The following is a 7,369-nucleotide window of genomic DNA, read 5'->3' on the forward strand; positions in this document are numbered from 1 at the left end:
ATTTATATTCGACTAACATATACATTAAGATCAGCTGTGCGCTCATATTTATATTCGACTAACATATACATTAAGATAAGCTGTGCGTTCATATTTATATTCGACTAACATATACATTAAGATAAGCTGTGCGTTCATATTTATATTCGACTAACATATACATTAAGATCAGCTGTGCATTCATATTTATATTCGACTAACATATACATTAAGATAAGCTGTGCGTTCATATTTATATTCGACTAACATATACATTAAGATAAGCTGTGCGTTCATATTTATATTCGACTAACATATACATTAAGATAAGCTGTGCGTTCATATTTATATTCGACTAACATATACATTAAGATAAGCTGTGCGTTCATATTTATATTCGACTAACATATACATTAAGATAAGCTGTGCGTTCATATTTATATTCGACTAACATATACATTAAGATAAGCTGTGCGTTCATATTTATATTCGACTAACATATACATTAAGATAAGCTGTGCGTTCATATTTATATTCGACTAACATATACATTAAGATAAGCTGTGCGTTCATATTTATATTCGACTAACATATACATTAAGATAAGCTGTGCGTTCATATTTATATTCGCCTAACATATACATTAAGATAAGCTGTGCGTTCATATTTATATTCGACTAACATATACATTAAGATAAGCTGTGCGTTCATATTTATATTCGACTAACATATACATTAAGATAAGCTGTGCGTTCATATTTATATTCGACTAACATATACATTAAGATAAGCTGTGCGTTCATATTTATATTCGCCTAACATATACATTAAGATCAGCTGTGCGTTCATATTTATATTCGCCTAACATATACATTAATATAAGCTGTGCGTTCATATTTATATTCGCCTAACATATACATTAAGATAAGCTGTGCGTTCATATTTATATTCGCCTAACATATACATTAAGATAAGCTGTGCGTTCATATTTATATTCACTAACATACACATTAAGATAAGCTGTGCGTTCATATTTATATTCGCCTAACATACACATTAAGATAAGCTGTGCGTTCATATTTATATTCGCCTAACATACACATTAAGATAAGCTGTGCGTTCATATTTATATTCGCCTTACATAAACATTAAGGTAAGCTGTGCGTTTATATTTATATTCGACTAACATACACATTAAGGTAAGCTGTGCGTTCATATTTATATTCGACTAACATATACATTAAGGTAAGCTGTGCGTTCATATTTATATTCGACTAACATACACATTAAGATAAGCTGTGCGTTCATATTTATATTCGACTAACATACACATTAAGATAAGCTGTGCGTTCATATTTATATTCGACTAACATACACATTAAGATAAGCTGTGCGTTCATATTTATATTCGACTAACATATACATTAAGATAAGCTGTGCGTTCATATTTATATTCGACTAACATATACATTAAGATAAGCTGTGCGTTCATATTTATATTCGACTAACATACACATTAAGATAAGCTGTGCGTTCATATTTATATTCGACTAACATATACATTAACATAAGCTGTGCGTTCATATTTATATTCACTAACATACACATTAAGATAAGCTGTGCGTTCATATTTATATTCGACTAACATATACATTAAGATAAGCTGTGCGTTCATATTTATATTCGACTAACATATACATTAAGATAAGCTGTGCTCATATTTATATTCGACTAACATATACATTAAGATAAGCTGTGCGTTCATATTTATATTCACTAACATATACATTAAGATAAGCTGTGCTCATATTTATATTCGACTAACATATACATTAAGATAAGCTGTGCTCATATTTATATTCGACTAACATATACATTAAGATAAGCTGTGCGTTCATATTTATATTCGACTAACATATACATTAAGATAAGCTGTGCGTTCATATTTATATTCGACTAACATACACATTAAGATCAGCTGTGCGTTCATATTTATATTCGACTAACATATACATTAAGATAAGCTGTGCGTTCATATTTATATTCGACTAACATATACATTAAGATAAGCTGTGCGTTCATATTTATATTCGACTAACATATACATTAAGATAAGCTGTGCGTTCATATTTATATTCGACTAACATATACATTAACATAAGCTGTGCGTTCATATTTATATTCGACTAACATACACATTAAGATAAGCTGTGCGTTCATATTTATATTCGACTAACATACACATTAAGATAAGCTGTGCGTTCATATTTATATTCGACTAACATACACATTAAGATAAGCTGTGCGTTCATATTTATATTCGACTAACATACACATTAAGATAAGCTGTGCGTTCATATTTATATTCGACTAACATACACATTAAGATAAGCTGTGCGTTCATATTTATATTCGACTAACATACACATTAAGATAAGCTGTGCGTTCATATTTATATTCGACTAACATATACATTAAGATAAGCTGTATGCTCATATTTATATTCGACTAACATATACATTAAGATAAGCTGTGCGTTCATATTTATATTCGACTAACATATACATTAAGATAAGCTGTGCGTTCATATTTATATTCGACTAACATATACATTAAGATAAGCTGTGCGTTCATATTTATATTCGACTAACATATACATTAAGATAAGCTGTGCGTTCATATTTATATTCGACTAACATATACATTAAGATAAGCTGTGCTCATATTTATATTCGACTAACATATACATTAAGATAAGCTGTGCGTTCATATTTATATTCGACTAACATATACATTAAGATAAGCTGTGCGTTCATATTTATATTCGACTAACATATACATTAAGATAAGCTGTGCGTTCATATTTATATTCGACTAACATATACATTAAGATAAGCTGTGTGCTCATATTTATATTCGACTAACATACACATTAAGATAAGCTGTGCGTTCATATTTATATTCGACTAACATATACATTAACATAAGCTGTGCGTTCATATTTATATTCGACTAACATACACATTAAGATAAGCTGTGCTCATATTTATATTCGACTAACATAAACATTAAGATAAGCTGTGCGTTCATATTTATATTCGACTAACATATACATTAACATAAGCTGTGCGTTCATATTTATATTCGACTAACATATACATTAACATAAGCTGTGCGTTCATATTTATATTCGACTAACATATACATTAACATAAGCTGTGCGTTCATATTTATATTCGACTAACATATACATTAAGATAAGCTGTATGCTCATATTTATATTCGACTAACATATACATTAAGATAAGCTGTGCTCATATTTATATTCGACTAACATATACATTAAGATAAGCTGTGCTTCATATTTATATTCGACTAACATATACATTAAGATAAGCTGTGCATTCATATTTATATTCGACTAACATACACATTAAGATAAGCTGTGCGTTCATATTTATATTTGACTAACATATACATTAAGATAAGCTGTGTTCATATTTATATTCGACTAACATATACATTAAGAAAAGCTGTGCGTACATATATATATTCGACTAACATACACATTAAGATAAGCTGTGCTCATATTTATATTCGACTAACATAAACATTAAGATAAGCTGTGCGTTCATATTTATATTCGACTAACATAAACATTAAGATAAGCTGTGCGTTCATATTTATATTCGACTAACATATACATTAAGATAAGCTGTGCTCATATTTATATTCGACTAACATATACATTAAGATAAGCTGTGCGTTCATATTTATATTCGACTAACATATACATTAAGATAAGCTGTGCGTTCATATTTATATTCGACTAACATATACATTAAGATAAGCTGTGCGTTCATATTTATATTCGACTAACATATACATTAAGATAAGCTGTGCGTTCATATTTATATTCGACTAACATATACATTAAGATAAGCTGTGCTCATATTTATATTCGACTAACATATACATTAAGATAAGCTGTGCGTTCATATTTATATTCGACTAACATATACATTAAGATAAGCTGTGCGTTCATATTTATATTCGACTAACATATACATTAAGATAAGCTGTGCGTTCATATTTATATTCGACTAACATATACATTAAGATAAGCTGTGCGTTCATATTTATGTTCGACTAACATATACATTAAGATAAGCTGTGCGTTCATATTTATGTTCGACTAACATATACATTAAGATAAGCTGTGCGTTCATATTTATATTCGACTAACATATACATTAAGATAAGCTGTGCGTTCATATTCATGTTCGACTAACATATACATTAAGATAAGCTGTGCGTTCATATTCATGTTCGACTAACATATACATTAAGATAAGCTGTGCGTTCATATTTATATTCGACTAACATATACATTAAGATAAGCTGTGCGTTCATATTTATATTCGACTAACATATACATTAAGATAAGCTGTGCGTTCATATTCATATTCGACTAACATATGCATTAAGATAAGCTGTGCGTTCATATTCATATTCGACTAACATATGCATTAAGATAAGCTGTGCGTTCATATTCATATTCGACTAACATATACATTGCTTGAATGAGTTGACTGACATGCAAGTTCACTCTTGTCCCAAGATGCAGAAGCCTTAGAGTTCATTAAGTTTGTGGAGTGGAAGGAATTTGCCTTTACAAAAAAAAGGAAGTCTGTGAAAAGCATGTTAAGTCGCTTTTTTAATCCACATGGTTTACAGTCTGATTATTTTGAGTCTTATCACCTCGATCAAACTGTGAAGTGCTGCTTGTTTTTGCCGCAAGTTGAGGTTTTACACACATGGAATTGTACCACCTATACGGCAGTGCTGTATTTTGAAAATAGATCTTTCCCTTCCTGAGATAATGTATGTAAGAAATTTTTAGAGCTGCATTGTCCAGGAGAAGGAAATACCTCCTAAACTGTCGTAATTGTTTGCTTTTCCTGTACATCTCCCAGCAAAAACTGCCATATGAAATCTGTGGCTTATCACACTATCACCAACATACAAACTATACACGATTAGTGTCTGAAAACAAGATTCTGCTACTGTTTTAGTCTGCTTTTAAATATTCTCTTGGTAAATAGATAATATGTCATAAAGCTGCTTCCTGTTTCATTTCTCCCACATTTACAAAGGATTGCACATGAACTCTGACTGATTCCGTTGTTTATTAGCACAGTACATGTGCAGCATATTACAGCTATTGTGCACACATGAACTCAGGCTGATTCCGTTGTTTATTAGCACAGTACATGTGCAGCATATTGGAGCTATTGTGCACACATGAACTCAGGCTGATTCCGTTGTTTATTAGCACAGTACATGTGCAGCATATTACAGCTATTGTGCACACATGAACTCAGGCTGATTCCGTTGTTTATTAGCACAGTACATGTGCAGCATATTACAGCTATTGTGCACACATGAACTCAGGCTGATTCTGTTGTTTATTAGCACAGTACATGTGCAGCATATTACAGCTATTGTGCACACATGAACTCAGGCTGTTTCCGTTGTTTATTAGCACAGTACATGTGCAGCATATTACAGCTATTGTGCACACATGAACTCAGGCTGATTCTGTTGTTTATTAGCACAGTACATGTGCAGCATATTACAGCTATTGTGCACACATGAACTCAGGCTGATTCCGTTGTTTATTAGCACAGTACATGTGCAGCATATTACAGCTATTGTGCACACATGAACTCAGGCTGATTCCGTTGTTTATTAGCACAGTACATGTGCAGCATATTAGAGCTATTGTGCACACATGAACTCAGGCTGATTCTGTTGTTTATTAGCACAGTACATGTGCAGCATATTACAGCTATTGTGCACACATGAACTCAGGCTGATTCCGTTGTTTATTAGCACAGTACATGTGCAGCATATTACAGCTATTGTGCACACATGAACTCAGGCTGATTCCGTTGTTTATTAGCACAGTACATGTGCAGCATATTAGAGCTATTGTGCACACATGAACTCAGGCTGATTCTGTTGTTTATTAGCACAGTACATGTGCAGCATATTACAGCTATTGTGCACACATGAACTCAGGCTGATTCCGTTGTTTATTAGCACAGTACATGTGCAGCATATTACAGCTATTGTGCACACATGAACTCAGGCTGATTCCGTTGTTTATTAGCACAGTACATGTGCAGCATATTACAGCTATTGTGCACACATGAACTCAGGCTGATTCTGTTGTTTATTAGCACAGTACATGTGCAGCATATTACAGCTATTGTGCACACATGAACTCAGGCTGATTCTGTTGTTTATTAGCACAGTACATGTGCAGCATATTACAGCTATTGTGCACACATGAACTCAGGCTGATTCTGTTGTTTTAGCACATTATGTGTGCAGTGTAATAGCGCTATTGTACACATATGAACTCACACTGATTCTGATGTTTATTAACAAATTATGTGTGCAGTGTAATAGAGTATTGTACGCACATGAACTTGGACTGATTCTGATGTTTATTAGCACATTATGTGTGCAGTGTAATAGCGCTATTGTACACATATGAACTCACACTGATTCTGATGTTTATTAGCACAGTACATGTGCACTGTATTAGAGCTATTGTACACACATGAACTCAGACTGATTCTGATGTTTATTAACACATTATGTGTGCAGTGTAATAGAGTATTGTACACACATAAACTTAGACTGATTCTGATGTTTATTAGCACGTTATGTGCGCAGTGTAATAGAGTATTGTATGCACATAAACTTGGACTGATTCTGATGTTTATTAGCACATTATGTGTGCAGTGTAATAGCGCTATTGTACACACATGAACTTGGACTGATTCTGATGTTTATTAACACATTATGTGTGCAGTGTAATAGTGCTATTGTACACGTATGAACTCACACTGATTCTGATGTTTATTAGCACAATACATGTGCACAGTATTAGAGCTATTGTGCACACATGAACTCAGACTGATTCTTATTTATTTTATTTATTTTATTTTACATTTGTTGACAAGGCTAGTCTAACTGGATATATGTCCATTTTCAGTAGAGGCCCGGGGAGATAAGCTCCGATACAGATAAATGAAAAACTTAGTAATCAATATACAAAATAAGACTAAAAAAATATTCATATTAAACAATCCGATTTGAGGTACATCAACACAAAAATAAAAGAAAAAGATGAGTAAATAGCAGCATTAATTATAAAAGAAAAAAATATTACAGGTTAAAACATAGTATTCTGTGAGGATAAAAAAACTTGTAGTGCAAGAATGCTTATACTATACAATATGCAGGTATAAAACATAGATAAATTGAAAGGCTAAGGTCAAGAGAGGAGACAGGTTAATTATATACAAAATATAAA

Source organism: Protopterus annectens, chromosome 4.part0, assembly GCF_019279795.1.
Source record: "Protopterus annectens isolate FY-2018-M chromosome 4.part0, PAN1.0, whole genome shotgun sequence".
NCBI classification, from domain to species: domain Eukaryota; kingdom Metazoa; phylum Chordata; order Ceratodontiformes; family Protopteridae; genus Protopterus; species Protopterus annectens.